The 16,392-nt window shown below is 51.9% G+C and overlaps 1 protein-coding gene across 3 annotated transcripts in view; it reads right to left on the minus strand.

The window, feature by feature from the left end:
- PIK3CD (phosphatidylinositol-4,5-bisphosphate 3-kinase catalytic subunit delta) overlaps positions 1–15,693 on the minus strand; it is a 104,266-nt gene extending 88,573 nt beyond the window's left edge. The window contains exons 1-2 of one of the 3 annotated variants that reach the window (XM_063631943.1): positions 15,618–15,693; positions 14,112–14,194 (exon numbers count right to left, since the gene is read on the minus strand). The gene's annotated coding sequence lies outside the window, so the exon portion shown is untranslated. Of the gene's footprint in view, positions 1–14,111; positions 14,195–14,336; positions 14,375–15,617 lie in introns of those variants that run through there. The other 2 variants (XM_063631946.1, XM_063631952.1) reach the window with 2 other exon arrangements.
- Between the last annotated feature and the right edge of the window lie 699 nt (positions 15,694–16,392).

The raw sequence follows: 16,392 nt of genomic DNA on the forward strand, positions 1-16,392 counted from the left end.
AGTGATCCGCCTTCCTTGGCCTCCCAATGTGCTGGGATGACAGGCATGAGCCACCGTGCCTGGCCAAGAGCATTTTTCAATAGCAGCAACAGCAGGTTGTGACATGCTAGTGTGCTGGAGAACCATTCAGTGGGTCAAGTTTGTTTTTTTTTTCTGAGACAGAGTCTCACTCTTTCGCCCAGGCTGGAGTGCAGTGGCACTATCTCAGCTCACTGCAAGCTCTGCCTCCTGGGTTCATGCCATTCTCTTACCTCAGCCTCCTGAGTAGCTGGGACTACAGGCACCCGCCACTGCGCCTGGCTAATTTTTTGTATTTTTGGTAGAGACGGGGTTTCACCGTGTTAGCCAGGATGGTCTGGATCTCCTGACCTCGTGATCCACCTGCCTCGGCCTCCCAAAGTGCTGGGATTACAGGTGTAAGCCATCACGCCCTGCCAAGTTTTAAAAACATAGAACAGAGGCTGGGCATGGTGGCTCACGCCTGTAATCCCAGCACTTTGGGAGGCCGAGGCAAGTGGATCACCTGAAGTCAGGAGTTCGAGACCAGCCTGGGCAACATGGTGACACCCTGTCTCCACTAAAAATACAAAAATTAGCTGGGCATGGTGGTGCATGCCTGTAGTCCCAGCTACTCAGGGGGCTGAGGCACCAGCATTGCTTGAACCCGGGGTGTGGAGGTTGCAGTGAGCCAAGATTGTACCATTCCACTCCAGCCTGAGCAACAGAATGAGACTCTGGTTCAAAATAAACAAGTTGATTAAATTAAATTAAAAAATAGAACAGAAAGACAGCGTCAGGCTGCACTCCCTGTAGTAAGGGCAGGTGTTCCTCCCCCAGGCTTTGGTTCCCTTCCTAGGTGTGGTGTATGTGAAGTCAAGATGTCAGATGTGTTTCTTACTGTAGGTTCCAGTCAACACAACTAGAAAGCTGCTGCCCTGGATCACGTGAGGGTGATGGCAAAGAAAGGGTGGAGCAGATGGTTAGAGAACAAGGCCAAGGTCAGATTCCACTCCTAGAAAATCTGACTTGCAAGAACTCAGGTTCCAAGGAGTGCTGAGAGGTGGCCAGGCGGGAATACCTGGGGAAAAGGAGCTGGGAGTCTCTGGCCTTGCACCCTCCATCCCCAGGTTCTGACTGATGGGCTGGAGAATGACTTAGAGGGTCAGGGGTTGTGGGTTTTGCAGGTGGAGGGGATGGTGCCAGAGCAGAACAGTGCAGAGGTGGCCAGGTGCTCCAGGACTCCAGGGCGGGAATGAGCTGGTGAAGAGTGTGTTTCTGGGTCCAGCTAGATGGGGGCTTCACAGAAATTCTTTCTGTAAAGCACGCATACTCGGCCGGGCGCGGTGGCTCACGCCTGTAATCCCAGCACTTTGGGAGGCTGAGGCGGGTGGATCACGAGGTCAGGAGATCGAGACTATCCTGGCTAACATGGTGAAACCCTGTCTCTACTAAAAATACAAAAAATTAGCCGGGTGTGGTGGCGGGCGCCTGTAGTCCCAGCTACTCAGGAGGCTGAGGCAGGAGAATGGCGTGAACCCGGGAGGCAGAGCTTGCAGTGAGCCGAGATCGTGTCACTGCATTCCAGCCTGAGTGACAGAGCTAGACTCTGTCTCAAAAAAAAAACAAAAAAAAAAACACACAAAAAAAATGCATACTCAAAACCCAGGCTACCTAGGGTTCACATCCCTGCCCCAACATCTGTCGGCTGTGTGACCTTGAAGGAGTCATTTCTGCCTCAGTTTCCCCATCTGCCACAAGGGAACAATAATGTACCTTCTGACCCAGGGCTGGGGGAGGGTTCAATGAATCCATAGTCCTGCTTCTGATACAAAGTTCAAGAGGCGGTGGAGGAAGTGGGGGAGCAGCAGAGTTTGGGGTCAGGCACCTGGATTCAACCTCATGCCCTCCATACACTGGAGGTGACCTGGGCTTTGCAACACTGATTCATTCAGCAAGTGTGTATCTTGCAGCAAGCTGTGCCTGTTACGGTTGGGCTCTGGAGATGCAGCACTGGACAAGCCCCAGGCCTGCCTCCCCCGCAACCCCCTGGAGTTTATACTCAGTAAGGAAGAGAAACTAAGAAGAATAAAAATAAGATACAGTGTTGTGCTGCAAAGAAATGTAAGATAGGAGGGGAGAGACAGGGGAAGGGGGACTACAGAGCTAGGAAGGCCTCCCTGAGGTCAGGACACCGGAGCTGAGCACGGACCTGGGTGAGCTGATGGGGGAGAAGCCGCGTGGGTCTCGAAGGCCAGAGCATCGCAGGCTTTGGGAAGAAATGGTGCAAAAGCCCTGGGCAGTGGTGGCATGCTGGAGGCAGGGAGGCCCAAGTTGGATGCAGATAGCAAGGAGGATCCGGGAGGGGGCAGCTGAGGATTTGGGATTTGACCAAAAGAGCACTGAAAAGCAGAGAGAAGGTTCCAGGCTGAGCCGGGGAGTGGCGGGACTGTGATTCACGTGTGAAAAAGCCTGCAATAGACACACATACATTTCCTTGCTCAGTCAAATGGAAAGACCTAGAAGCAACAACACCCCAGGAGCAAGAAGAATGCACCAGCACACCAGCATCTTGATTTTTGTTTCTTTTTTTTTTCTTTTTTTGAGACAGAGTTTTGCTCTTCTTGCCCAGGCTGTAGTACAATGGCACAGTCTCGGCTCACTGCAACTTCTGCCTCCCTGGTTCAAGTGATTCTCCTGCCTCGGCCTCCCAAGTAGCTGGGATTACAGGCGCCCACCACCACGCCCAGCTAATTTTTGTATTTTCAGTAGAGATGGGGTTTTACCATGTTGGTCAGGCTGGTCTTGAACTCCTGACCTCAGGTGATCCACCTGCCTCGGCCTCCCAAAGTGCTGGGATTACAGGTGTGAGCCACCACACCTGGCCTGGATCTTGGTTTCTGATACCATTTTCCTCCACAAAAGGAACCAGGGCTCCCTGGGGAAATTGGCAATTCTAGGATGAGGGCAAGAAACTGACAGATGAAACTGGAGCATCTTAAAGTTCCAGAAAGAAAAGAAGTGCTTCCAAACAAAACACCACAATGATGGGTGCATATCTAGGGGGTCACAGCGATGAACTGAAAAAGCTTCCGGTGGCCAAAGCTAGAACAACTTGAGCAACGAAAGAAAGAAAGGAGGTCGGGCACGGTGGCTCCCACCTGTAATCCTAGCACTTTGGGAGAGTGAGGCAGGAGGATTGTCTAAACTGAGGAGTTCAAGACTAGCCTAGGAAACATAGTGAGCCCTCGTCTCCACTAAAAATAAAAACAAATTCAAAAAAATTAGCCAAGCATACTGGTGAGTGCCTGTAATCCCAGCTACTCAGGAGGCTGAGGCACAAGAATCACTTGAACCTGGGAGGCAGAGGTTGCAGTGAGCCAAGATCGCGCCACTGCACTCCAGCCTGGATGACAGAGTGAGACTCTGTCTCAAAAAAGCAAACAAAAACCCTGAAGACAACGGTTGAGGTTGAGGGGCAGGCAGAGGCAGAGCCCCAGACGAGGGAGGCGCAAAACTCCGGAAAGCGAGGCCTTATTCTCCCAGCCCTGCCCTGGAAAGTCTGTCCTTGGTGGGGCGGGGCCTCAGCCTCCCCTTCTGGGGGCCCTGAAATGCAGCCCTGCCCCCAACCCTTCAGTCTGTTTGTTCTGCAAAAATGACGTTTGTTACTCCAACTTCAGAGAAGTTGTGAGGCTAAAAATAGACGTTTTAGCAAAAGTGGTTGAGAGACGAGTAAAAGCTTTGCAAATAGGTTACCCTCTCGGGGGTGCTCAGCAGGATGGAGCTTGGCCCTGCCCCGTCCACCACTACCCAGGGTGCTCCCGCTCCAAAAGCCTCTATCTCTCTAGATAAATACCCACTCTCGGTAGTTAGCCCTCTATCTTGAAAAGCACTTAGAGTGAGGAGCAACCCCATGGGAATCCCCCAAATCCTCTATGAGAAGGAATAGAGATGGTTACTGTTTCCCAGGACAGAAAGACAAGGATGAAAAAGTGTACATGCAGGACAGGGAGAAGTTTTAGGATTAGAAGAAACCATTTCCCACATGTAGTGAGTTGAATGGTGGCCTCCAAAAAGATACGTCCAAATCCTAATCCCAGGCCGGAGGCGATGGCTCATGCTTATAATCCCGACGCTTTGGGAGGACAAGGTGTGCAGATGGCTTGAGCCCAGGAGTTTGAGACCAGCCTGGGCAACATGGCAAAATCCCATCTCCACAAAAACTAGCAGGGCATGGTGGTGGGCACCTGTAGTCCCAGCTCCTCCTGAGGCTGAGGCAGGAGGATCACTTGAGCCCAGAAAGCAGAGGTTGCAGTGAGCCGAGATGGCGCCACTGCACTCCAGCCTGGGCGAGAGAGCAAGACTCTCTCAAAAAAAAAAAAAAAAAAAAAAAAAAGCTTGCAAAAGGGTCAGATGATTGAAGTTTTTTTTTTTCTTTTTTGAGAAGGAGTCTTGCTCTGTTGCCCAGGCTGGAGTGCAGTGGCGCCATCTCGGCTCACTGCAAGCTCTGCCTCCTGGGTTCTGGCCATTCTCCTGCCTCAGCCTCCCGAGTAGCTGGGACTACAGGTGCCCGCCACCATGCCCCGCTAATTTTTTGTATTTTTAGTAGAGACGGGGTTTCACCGTGTTAGCCGGGATGGTCTCGATCTCCTGACCTCGTGATCCGCCGGCCTCGGCCTCCCAAAGTGCTGGGATTACAGGTGTGAGCCACCGCACCCGGCCTAGATGATTGAAGTTTTTATAGCATGGGAAGCGGGGTTTGGAGGTTCTGCAGGGAGGGGTGACAAGCTATGGGGAGGTGAGGGAGGTGTGAGTGCACAGTGAGTGAAAAGGTGCAGATAACGGCTCTCAGGTAGTTTTGGAACTGCCCTCAGCAGAACAGGTGATGGTCTGTGGCAATCTATCTGGGCAGTTGCCTATGAGTCTCTTTTCCCCTGATAGGATCTTTCCTAGACCCATCTTTAGGTTGATAAGGAGCCTTAGAGAAAGCCTCTGCTGGCATCCACTACTTACTCACGTAGAGCTCCTTTATTTTTTCATTTATTTATTTATTTATTTATTTTGAGACAGAGTCTCACTCTGTTGCCCAGGCTGGAGTACAATGGCGCAGTATCAACTCACTGCAACCTCTGCCTCCCCGGTTCAAGCAATTCTCCTGCCTCCACCTCCCGAGTAGCTGGGACTACAGGCGCCTGCCACCTGGCTAATTATTTTTGTATTTTTAGTAGAGACAGGGTTTCACCATGTTGGCCAGGCTGGTCTTGAAGTCCTGACCTCAAGTGATCCACCTGCCTTGGCCTCCCAAAGTGCTGGGAGCCATGGCGCCCGGCCTAGAACTTCTTTACAGGTGTATGGTTTTTACTAAATAACAACTTTTCAGAGGTATTCCTGTGTGTGCAGCTTATCTAAAGAGCCATCTCAAAATATACAAATAAATATATTTTGGGGTGGCAGATTTTAGTCTCCCACAGAGTGATGTGGCCACAAGCCAAGGAGTGCCTGGAGCCACCAGAAGCTGGAAGAGGCTAGGAAGGATCCTCTGCTACAGCCTCCAGAGAGAGCGTGGCCCTGTCTCCACTGTGACTTCGGACTTCTGACCACCTGAACTGGAAGAGAATAAACTGGCTGTTGTTTATTTACTTATCTATTAAGATAGGGTCTTGCTCTGTCACCCAGGCTGGAGTGCAGTGGTGTGATCATGGTTCAGTGCAGCCTCCATCTCCCGGGCTCAAGCGATCCCGTGGAGCAGCTGGGACTGTAGGTGCACACCACCACGCCTAGCTAATTTTTGTAATTTTGTAGAGATGGAGTTTCACTATGTTGCCTTGGCTGGTTTCAAACTCCTGGGCTCAAGCAATCCTCCCACCTCAGCCTCCCATAGCACTGGGATCACAGGTGTGAACCACCATACCTGGCCTCTTCTATGGATTATTATGCAGCCAATAAAATGAGAAGTATAAAGATGTGGCCTCAGGGCCAGATGGTGGCTCACACCTGTAATCCCAGCACTTTGGGAGGCCAAGGCAGGCAGATCACGAGGTCAGGAGATCGAGACCATCCTGGCTAACACGGTGAAACCCCATCTCCACGAAAAATACAAAAAATTAGCTGGGCATGGTGGCAGGTGCCTGTAGTCCCAGCTACTTGGGAGGCTGAGGCAGGAGAATGGCGTGAACCCAGGAGGCGGAGCTTGCAGTGAGCTGAGATCGGGCCACTGCATTCCAGCCTGGGCGAGAGCGAGAATCCGTCTCAAAAAAAAAAAATTAAAATAAAATAAAATAAAGATGTGGCCTCAAGCCAGGTGCGGTGGCTCATGTCTGTAATCCTAGCACTTTGGGAGGCCAAGGCAGGCAGATCACGAGGTCAGGAGTTCCAGATCAGCCTGGCCAACATGGTGAAAACCCATCTCTACTAAAAATACAAAACTTAGCTGGGAGTGGTGGAGGGCACCTGTAATCCCAGCTACTCAGGAGGCTGAGGCAGGAGAATTGCTTGAACCCAGAAGGCGGAGGTTGTAGTGAGCCAAGATCGTGCCATTGCACTCCAGCCTGGGCCACAGAGTGAGACTCCCTCTCAAAAAATAAAAATACAAAAATAAAAAAAGATGTGGCCTCGTGGAAAGGGTTTGGGCTGCACAATCAAATGAGAAAAGGCAAATACATTACTGGGCGATCAGCACGTGGCCTTTCATGCATCATCCTGCTTCATCCTCTAGTAATGCCCTGTGGTAGGTGCTGTTACGGTCTCCATTTTACTAGTTAAGAAACCGAGGCAATGCCATAACTGGGCGTGGTGGCTCACACCTGTAATCCCAGCACTTTGGGAGGCCAAGGCTGGTGGATCACTTAAGGCCAGGAGCTCGAGACCAGCCTGGCCAACATGGAGAAACCCTGTCTCTACTAAAGATACAAAAATTAGCCAGACATGGTGGCAGGTGCCTGTAATCCCTCAGTTGGTGAGGCTGAGGCACAGGAATCACCTGAACCTGGGAGGCAGAGTTTGCAGTGAGCTGAGATAGTGCCACTGCACTCCAGAGCAAGACTCTGTCTCAAAAAAAAAAAAAGAAGAAGAAAGGAAGAAAAGAAAAAAAGAAATCATGCCATAGGTAACTTGCCAAGGTCACCAACTTCATAGGTGGAGGTTCATGAACTCTATATCCACCTAAGCCCTGAGCTGTGAGCTTCGCCCTCCGTGGTGGCCTTTCTACAACCCTGAAGCCAGGTAGGAGGAGGGGCGTAGGGCTTATTGGACATGTGATAACATTAAGTTGGCCCATGAACCAAAAATGGGAGGAAGAAAATGTGTCACATTACCACCTGGAGGGCCAGCCACTGCCTTCTCCACTGAAAATGACAATTCTGAAGACCCACAGCATCATGGGAAATGATGGTGTCTTCCGGTGAAAAAACTCAATGCAAAACCTGGTGAGGTGGCTCATGCCTGTTATCCCAGCACTTTGGGAGGCCAAGGTGGGTGGATCATTTGAGGCCAGGAGTTCAAGACTAGCCTGGCCAACATGGTGAAACCCTGTCTCTACTAAAAATACAAAAATTAGCCGGGTATGGTAGTGGGCACCTGTAATCCCAGCTACTGGGGAGGCTGAGGCATGAGAATTGTTTAAACCCAGGAGGTGGAGGCTGAAGTGAGCCAAGATTGCACCGCTGCACTCCAGCCTGGGCAACAGAGTGAGACCCTGTCCCCAAAAAAAAAATGCAGAATTGTTTGTACCTGGGTCACATCTGTGTGTGACATACACACATGGGCACAGTGGGAGGGGACTTAGAACAATGGAAGCTGGGAGAGAGGTGGGGTTTCAAATGTTTTCTTTTCTTTTTTTTTTTTTGAGACGGAGTCTTGCTCTGTCACCCCAGGCTGGAGTGCAGTGGCGCGATCTTGGCTCACTGCAAGCTCCGCCTCCTGGGTTCACACCATTCTCCTGCCTCAGCGTCTCCAAGTAGCTGGGACTACAGGCGCCCGCCACCCTATTAGCTCGCCCGGCTAATTTTTTTGTATTTTTAGTAGAGACGGGGTTTCACCGTGGTCTCGATCTCCTGACCTCGTGATCCGCCCGCCTCGGCCTCCCAAAGTGCTGGGATTACAAGCGTGAGCCACCGCGCCCAGCCTCAAATGTTTTCTTTCCATTTTTGTCTGCTCACATTTTGCTAATGGTGTAATAAAAATACATAAATGTAAGATAAAAAACTGGGTATTTATTTACTTCCTTTCCCAAGTCAGAGCGAATCCCTCTTGCTGCTCATACCAGGACCTTGGATGGGCAAGTGTTTCATCTGTCTGGGCTCCAGGCCCTATTTGTGGCAGCCAGATGCTCACATGTCTGCCTGCTCCATCAGTAACGGGGCAGCCCCGTACAGGGATGGGAACCCACCAGAAGGACTCCTTTGGGAATGCACTTGGCATGGGAGAAGTCTGTCAGTGGACAGCAGAGCCTCAACCAATGGCAGCTGTAATCCAGGCAATTGCAAGATGGCAAGAGCACAGTGCTAGGGCAATGGATGCCCAGCTCTGGCTCTAGGAGATCCCCCACGCATCCACATGGCTACACCAGCAGTCTCCAGTCAGGTGTGACTGCCCAGCATGCCCTTGACCCTATCCAAGTTGATTAGACCAGGGGTGGCCACCTGACCCAAGGCGAGCCAATCAGCGATTTCCCTGGGAATATGGAATTGGAATCAAGGGAATAGAGTTAGTGTTCTTTAGACACCTGGAGTGGGGGTGGTCTAACATGGAAGCCGAGGAGCTGCAGGGCCTCTTATGCCCTCAAAAGGACTAAAGAAATCAGAGGAGCGGATATGCAGAGGAAGAGAGATTGGGGGAGAATCATGCAGCAGATGCATAGAGAGGAAGAGAAGGACACAGATGAGAAAGAAAATTCTCATCTTTCCAGCTCCTGCTTCCTGTAGCTTTTTTTTTTTTTTTTTTAAGATGGAGTCTTGCTATGCTGCCCAGGCTGGAGTACAGTGGTGCGATCTTGGCTCACTGCAACCTCCACCTCCCAGGTTCCTGTAGCTCTTTCCAGGCAACTTTCCAGCTCCTGATTCCTGTAGCTTTTTTTTTTTTTTTTTTTTTTTTTCCAAGATGGACTCTTGCTCTGTCTCCCCGGCTGGAGTACAGTGGTGCAATCTTGGCTCACTGCAACCTCCACCTCCCAGGTTCAAGCGATTCTCTTGCCTCAGTCTCCTGAGTAACTGGGAGTACAGGAGTGCACCACCATGCCTGGCTAAGAGAGGGGGTTTCACTATGTTGGCCAGGCTGGTCTCGTACTCCTGACCTCAGGTGACCTACCTGTCTTGGCCTCCCAAAGTGCTGGGATTACAGGCGTGAGCCACCACACCCGGTGTAAATTTCCCTCTTCCTATAAGGACACCCGAGTTCAATGTGACCACATCTCAACTAATTACATCTGCAAAGACCTTATTTCCAATTAAGATCACATTCTGAGGTTCTGGATAAGCACAAATTTTGGGGAGACAATAGTCAACTCAGTATAAACTCTTTTGAGTTGGATATTGTTATTCAAAACAAAAATCCCAAATAATACAAATATTGGTGTCAGAAGTGAAGTGTTAAGTTTCAAGTTACTTTCAAAGAAAGTATGAAACTAGCTGACTTGAGGCAGAGTGAGGGGCAATGAGGTTTTCCTGTTTTTGGATGGGACACTGGCAATTCTTGTTTTGTGTTAACAGATCAGTTAAACTATTTTCAGTGGCCTCATAGGACTCAAAGGCTGAAGTGTTAAGAAACTTGGAGGCTGGACGCAGTGGCTCATGCCTGTAATCCCAGCACTTTGGGAGGCCAAGGCAGGCAGATCACTTGAACTCAGGAGTTTGAGACCAGCCTGGGCAACATGGCGAGGCCCCATCTCTACAAAAAATACAAAAATTAGGGCCGGGCATGGTAGGTCACGCCTGTAATCCCAGCACTTTGGGAGGGCGAGGCTGCTGGATCACATGAGGTAAGGAGTTCGAGACCAGCCTGGCCAACGTAGTGAAACCCCTTGTCTACTAAAAATACAAAAATTAGCCAGGCCTGCTGATGCACGCCTGTAATCCCAGCTACTCAGGAGGCTGAGGCAGAATCTGAGGAGAATCGCTTGAACCTGGAAGGCGGAGGTTGTAGTGAGATGAGATCACGTCACTGCACTCCAGCCTGAGTGACAGAGTGAGACTTCGTCTCAAAAAAACAAAAACAAAAACATAAAACAAAAATTAACCAGGTGTGGTGGCACACACCTGTGGTCCCAGCTACTCAGGGGGCTGAGAAGGGAGGATCACCTGAGCCCTGGAGTAGAATTTGCAGTGAGCTGAGATCACGCCACTGCACTCTAGCCTGGGCAACAGAGCAAGACGCTGTCTAAAAAAAAAGAAAAACAAGAAAAGTCTGTGAGCCTAGTAACTGGAATGGGAATATCTGGAAAGAGCCATAGGAGCACACAACCCTTAACCTCCTGGGATTACAGGTCTCTGGTCCTTCTTAAGAACTTCCTCTTCCCAGACAAACATGATGGTATCTCCTATTGTCCAGTGGTAGAAGGGCAGACAGGGGTAGCATTCCAAGAGAAATTAGAGAAAAAAAAAACCTTCTTTCTATCCCAAGCCAGACGATTATTTCCTCTTTTCACTCTTAGGCTGAAAGAAGAAATTAGTCCTCACATTTGCTGCTAAGAAACCCAAACCTTGGAGACATGACCTAGTCTAAGGCTGAATGTTCAACTGCATAAGATTTCATGACATTAGCTGGGCTTGATGGCTCACGCCTGTAATCCCAGCACTTTGGGAGGCTGAGGCAGGTGGATGGCCTGAGGTCAGGAGTTCGAGACCAGCCTGGCCAAAATAGTGAAACCCCGTCTCTACTAAAAATACAAAAAATTAGCTGGGCGTGGTGGCGAGAGCCTGTAATCCCAGCTACTAGGGAGGCTGAGGGAGGAGAATCACTTGAACCCGGGAAGCAGGGCTTGCAGTGAGCCGAGATTGCGCCATCGCACTCCAGCCTGACAAGAGTGACATTGATTATTGGTAAATGGCATGATCCCAAATAAAAGTTACAGGCAACCAACCAGCGTTTTACGAGAGTTGAAAACCAGGAAACCACGCCTGACAAATTGGGGTTTGTGATATCTCATCCACCTGGAGAATTCCTAAGCCAAAGTACCAGCACCAACAAGAATCAGGTTGCTGGCCAGGCGCAGTGGCTCACACCTGTAATCCCAGCACTTTGGGAGGCCGAGGTGGGCGGATCACAAGGTCAGGAGATTGAGACCATCCTGGCTAACATGGTGAAACCTGGTCTCTACTAAAAATACAAAAAATTAGCCGGGAGTGGTTGCAGGCGCCTGTAGTCTCAGCTACTCGGGAGGCTGAGGCAGGAGAATGGCCTGAACCTGGGAGGTGGAGCTTGCAGTAAGTGGAGATAGTGCCACTGCACTCCAGCCTGGGCGACAGAGTGAGACTCCGTCTCAAAAAAAAAAAAAAAAGAATCAGGTTGCTAAGGTAATTATATCACTTCCTAGAAGCCGCCTTCCCAAGAAACTCTCAAGGGTGGGTCTGAGAGACTCTAGACTAGAAGGGACCTAGAGATTTCTTCTCAATGGGCAGAACTTGTCAACAAAGGGGCCAAGGAAGGTAGCCACAGAGCAAACCCCAAGTGATACCTTGTTCCTAATGTTCAACTGACCCAACCCACCTGGAATGCTGCGGCGTGTGCTTTGTATATTGCATCCACATTTTTGCTCTATAGATCAAGTATGGTAGGAAAGGTTAAATTGATCTGTTCCTCTGTTGAGAGGATCCTGGAGAGCCACCAGAGAGGAGATTCAGCAGAAACAGAGGGCAGCTGGGCATGACGGCACATGGCTGCAGTCCCAGTTACTTGGGAGGCTGAGGCGGGAGGATCGCTTGAGCCCAGGAGTTTGAGGCTGTAGTGCACTATCCTTGCACCTGTGAATAGCCACTGCACTCCAACCTGGCAACATAGCTGAGACCCTGTCTCTTTAAAAAAAAGAAAGAAGAAGCTGGGTGCGGTGGCTCATGCCTGCAATCCCAGCACTTTGGGAGGCAGAGGCCGGTAGATCACCTGAGGTCGGGAGTTCGAGACCAGCCTGACCAACATGGAGAAACCCCATCTCTACTAAAAATACAAAATTAGCTGGGCGTAGTGGCACATGCCTGTAATCCTAGCTACTCGGGAGGCCGAGGCAGGAGAATTGCTTGAACCCGGGAGGTGGAGGTTGCAGTGAGCTGAGATCGCACCATTGCACTCCAGCCTGCGCAACAAGAGCAACAAGAGCAAAATTCTGTCTCAAAAAAACAAATAAATAAAAATAAAAAAAGAAAGATAGAAAAAGGAAGGAAGGGAGGGAGGGAAGAAGGATGGATATCAAATGAAGATGGCAGCTCTGAGAATAGAGCCCTGGATGCAACAGTTTGACGTGGTGAGATGGCTTGGATCACCTCATTTGACAGGGGAGAGGTATTTGAGGTCAACTTTGAGGTGTGGCAGGATGAGGTAAAGCAAGGACAACTGGAATGGGGATATCTGGGAAAAGCCAAAGGAGCTGGGCAAGGGCCTGTGTGTTGGGCAGGACCAGAATGGAATGAACTAGAATGGACACCACTGGCCTTTAGGCCATTAGGCCAACCTGCCCCCCTCCCTTTTTTTTTCTGAGTTGGAGTCTTGCTCTGTCACCCAGCCTGTCACCCAGGCTGGAGTGCAGTGGCGCGATCGCAGCTCACTGCAACCACTGCATCCAGGGTTCAAACGATTCTCCTGCCTCAGCCTCCTGAGTAGCTGGGATTACAGGCATCTGCCACCATGCCCAGCTAATTTCTTGTATTTTTAGTAGAGATGAGGTTTCACCATGTTGTCCAGGCTGGTCTTGAATTCCCGGCCTCAAGTGATCCGCCTGCCTTGGCCTCCCAAAATGCTGGGATTACAGTCATGAGCCACTGTGCCCGACCAGTCTGACCCCCTTTTGGTAACCCTTTGTCATGTACCCAGGAGGACAGATGCTTAGCGTTCACACTTGACCACTAGCCAGCTGAACAGACTGGAAGGGAGGCCTGGATCCAACACATGCTAATCAAGTCCTTCCCAGGGAGGTGGGCTTGGGACCGCACATAGTTCTCTTTGGGTGAAGGGATCCAGGATGTAGCAGCTTGGCAGGTGTGATGCAGATGGGCAGATGGGGGCAGACAGGTGAGTGGTGCTGAGAAGTGTCCCTGGGCTGTCTGCAACTCTGGGTCTGATAAGAGCACCCCGCATCTCTGTTGTAAACTCAGTCCCCTTTCCTGCTTGAGCGAAAGGGAGCTGGTTTCTGAGCTTAGGTGGGGCATGAACTCTGTCCCAGGGTGCAGGGTGAGGCTATAGCTTGAGAACAAATGGATGACCAATCATCTGAATGGAGCCAACCCAGCCAGCCTCCCAGGGTCACCTCCCATCACTTCCCCCTCTCTGCCCTCCCTGCTGGGCCAGGAGCTGGGACCTGTAGCTCCAGAACATCCCAGGCTTGCTGTCTGATTCTGGACCTTTGCACATGCTGTTCCCTTTACCTGGAGTGCCCCTCCCCACACTTCCTTCTGCCCTCTCCTGCACACACACACACACACACACACACGCACGCACTTTGTTTGCTAACTACTCAGTAGAATTCGGGCCCAGCACAGATGTTACCCGCCTTGGCCCCCTTGCCCGAAGGGGCGCTTCATCATACTCGGGGCTGTATCATTCCCTCCCAGCTCTCGGTCTACTCAACCATGATTGCCTATTTGCTCAGCTGCTCCTGGGAGCAGGGACTCTGCATGGATCTGGACACGCTCCTGGGCTGCTCCCCTGTGTCTGGCACCAAGAGGGCGTCACCAGTGAGTCTGTAGAAATGCTGAATGAAGGAATACGAGTGATGTGGTCATGAAGGGACAAGGTGATGCTTTGCCCAGGGGCCAGGGGGCTGTAGCCGAGGAAGAGAAAGGACAAGTGTCCACGTCCTAGCCAGTGCAGAAACAGCCCTTCACACCCTTCAAGGAGGGGCCTGATGCCGAGTGACCCTGCAGTCCATGATCCAAGGCCTGATGGCCTCCGTGGAGTAGGGTGGCTAGACTCACCTGTCAGAGTGGTCCCTCTGCCCCTGGTATCACCAGACATGGGTCCAGCCTGGATCAGTCCAACCCCGCAGCCATTCTCGAGCCTAGGGAAAAATGTTGTTTTCAGAGTGAGGACCGCACTGAGGACTCCTCTGCTCCCCCCGTGGGCCAGCCCCCAGTCTCCCTAGCATCCTCAGCTACTCTGAGCTGGAGACTGCAGAGTGCAAAGCACACTCCTCTCCCAACCTCGTGGTGTCCTGGGCGCCTCCGACCCCCGGGCTTCCTTCCCAGGCAGGCCTCTGCCTCCGCCCCCACTCCCCCCTCACCCCATGAAAGAGTAATGGCGCAAAATTCGTTGGGGAGAAAAACAGGAAGTGGAGAGCGAGGCTGCAGAAGTGCTCCCCAGACAAGTGTGGCAGCCCGTCCACCGCAGCCTTACGGGAAAGTGGTCAGGGGCAGTCCCGGCCTGACTGCAGGGGTGGGGGAGCCTTAGGGCGAGCTGGGAGTCTGGCGAGGACCCTGCAGCGAGGGGCTTTGTTTTAGACCGAACTTCACACCTGCACCTGGCCTCTGACATCTTAGCTCCCAGCAGCTCCCCAAGGTTGAGACCATCACCCCATTTTACAGACAGGCAAGTGCACTCAGAGAAGTGAAGTGACTTGGCCAAGGTCACACAGCCTTTCCCATGGCGGGGTCGTGGCTCCTCAATTCTTTCTCAGGCTTTGATTTCTATTTGTGGTATGTTTTTGTTCTAGGCCTCTGAGCGCGGTGGGTGGGGGTTGGGGGGGCAGGGAGTGCTGTTTCTGGCTTCTCAGCACATCCTCATTCTCGGCTGGTGGTAAGAAAGGGGAGAGGGTCAGCTGCTGAGGACCGTCCTCCCCTGGGGGGTTCCTGGAATGTGTGAGCTGGGAGGACAGGTGCCCCGGCCTCTTTCTTGGAGAAGAGGAGAAGGAGCCTGGGGGGAAGGCACCCCAATGACAACCGCAGAGGGAGGGCACCAACCCCCAACACAAACTCAGGTAGGTGTGGCCTTGACGCCCCAGGACTCAGAGCTTCAAGTGAGTTCAGACTCACCCTTTCCTCCCGGGGCCGCAACTCACAACAGCCCCAGTCCTTAGAGGCGTCAGTGGCCCGAGACCCCCAGGGGAAGAGGTGACCTCAGGTGGCCTGACTGGGGTGACAGTGGGGAGAAAACCCACTGAAAATACTCCCCACCCAGGTCCACCCCTCACTTGGGTCGTGAAGGCCCCTCGCCCTGCCTGCCCCACCCCAGGACAGACTACAGACGGCAAACGGAGGCTTCTGGGGACCTTCCCATGGAGTTCCCACCGCCCAGCCTTTTCCTTCCGAGGGCCCTGGAGGATCTGAGTCCTCGGGATCACCCTTACTGCCCAGTGTCTCCCTGGTCTTGACCGCAGCTCATCTCTCCTTCACCACCCACTCCTCCACCCTGGCCACCACCTCTTCCCCTCCAGCTGCCTCTGGAAATCCCCCCAACATTCCACAGAGCCCTCAAACTCAACACACCTCCAACCAAGCTCACCAGGGCCACCAACTCTGGGCCACCTCCGTGTGAGGAAGGCAAGGAAGGCACTCTGCCCGGTCACTGAGGCTGAAACCTCAGAGCTGAGCTGTGGCCTCCACTCACCCACCACTGGCCCATCCTCCCTCCACAGCAGAGGCGCCTTTCCCAGAACGCTCTGGGGCTGCTTAGACCACAGCAGAGGCCAGTGCTCAACTTTTAGAATTGTTGTTGGAAAGAAATAATTCATATACGTAAAATTGCTTATAATCATGCCTGATACAGAGTCAACCCCCATAAAATGCGTTTGCGCTATCCTTCCAGTATATTCTAGAACGGCATCTTTGGGCTTTGTGAGACTGGATGTTTCTGCACTAAGAGTATTTTTCTTTCTTTCTTTCTTTTTGAGATGGAGTCTCACTCTGTCACCCAGGCTGGAGAGCAGTGGCACAATCTTGGCTCACTGCAACCTCCGCCTCCCAGATTCAAGCGATTCTCCTGCCTCAACCTCCTGAGTAGCTGGGGTTACAGGAATGCACCACCACGCCCAGCTAATTTTTGTATTTTCACAGAGACAGGGTTTCACCATGTTGGCCAGGCTGGTCTCAAACTCGTGACCTCAGGTGATCCATAGGCCTCAGCCTCCCAAAGTGCTGGGACTAGAGGCGTCTCGCTCTGTCGCCCAGGCTGGATCGCAGTGGCGCTATCTCAGCTCACTGCAGCCTCAACCTCCTGGCTCCTGCGGGAGGTGCCATCGGCCTCCGTGCTTCCTCCATTGTT

Source organism: Symphalangus syndactylus, chromosome 22, assembly GCF_028878055.3.
Source record: "Symphalangus syndactylus isolate Jambi chromosome 22, NHGRI_mSymSyn1-v2.1_pri, whole genome shotgun sequence".
Lineage (NCBI taxonomy): Eukaryota > Metazoa > Chordata > Mammalia > Primates > Hylobatidae > Symphalangus > Symphalangus syndactylus.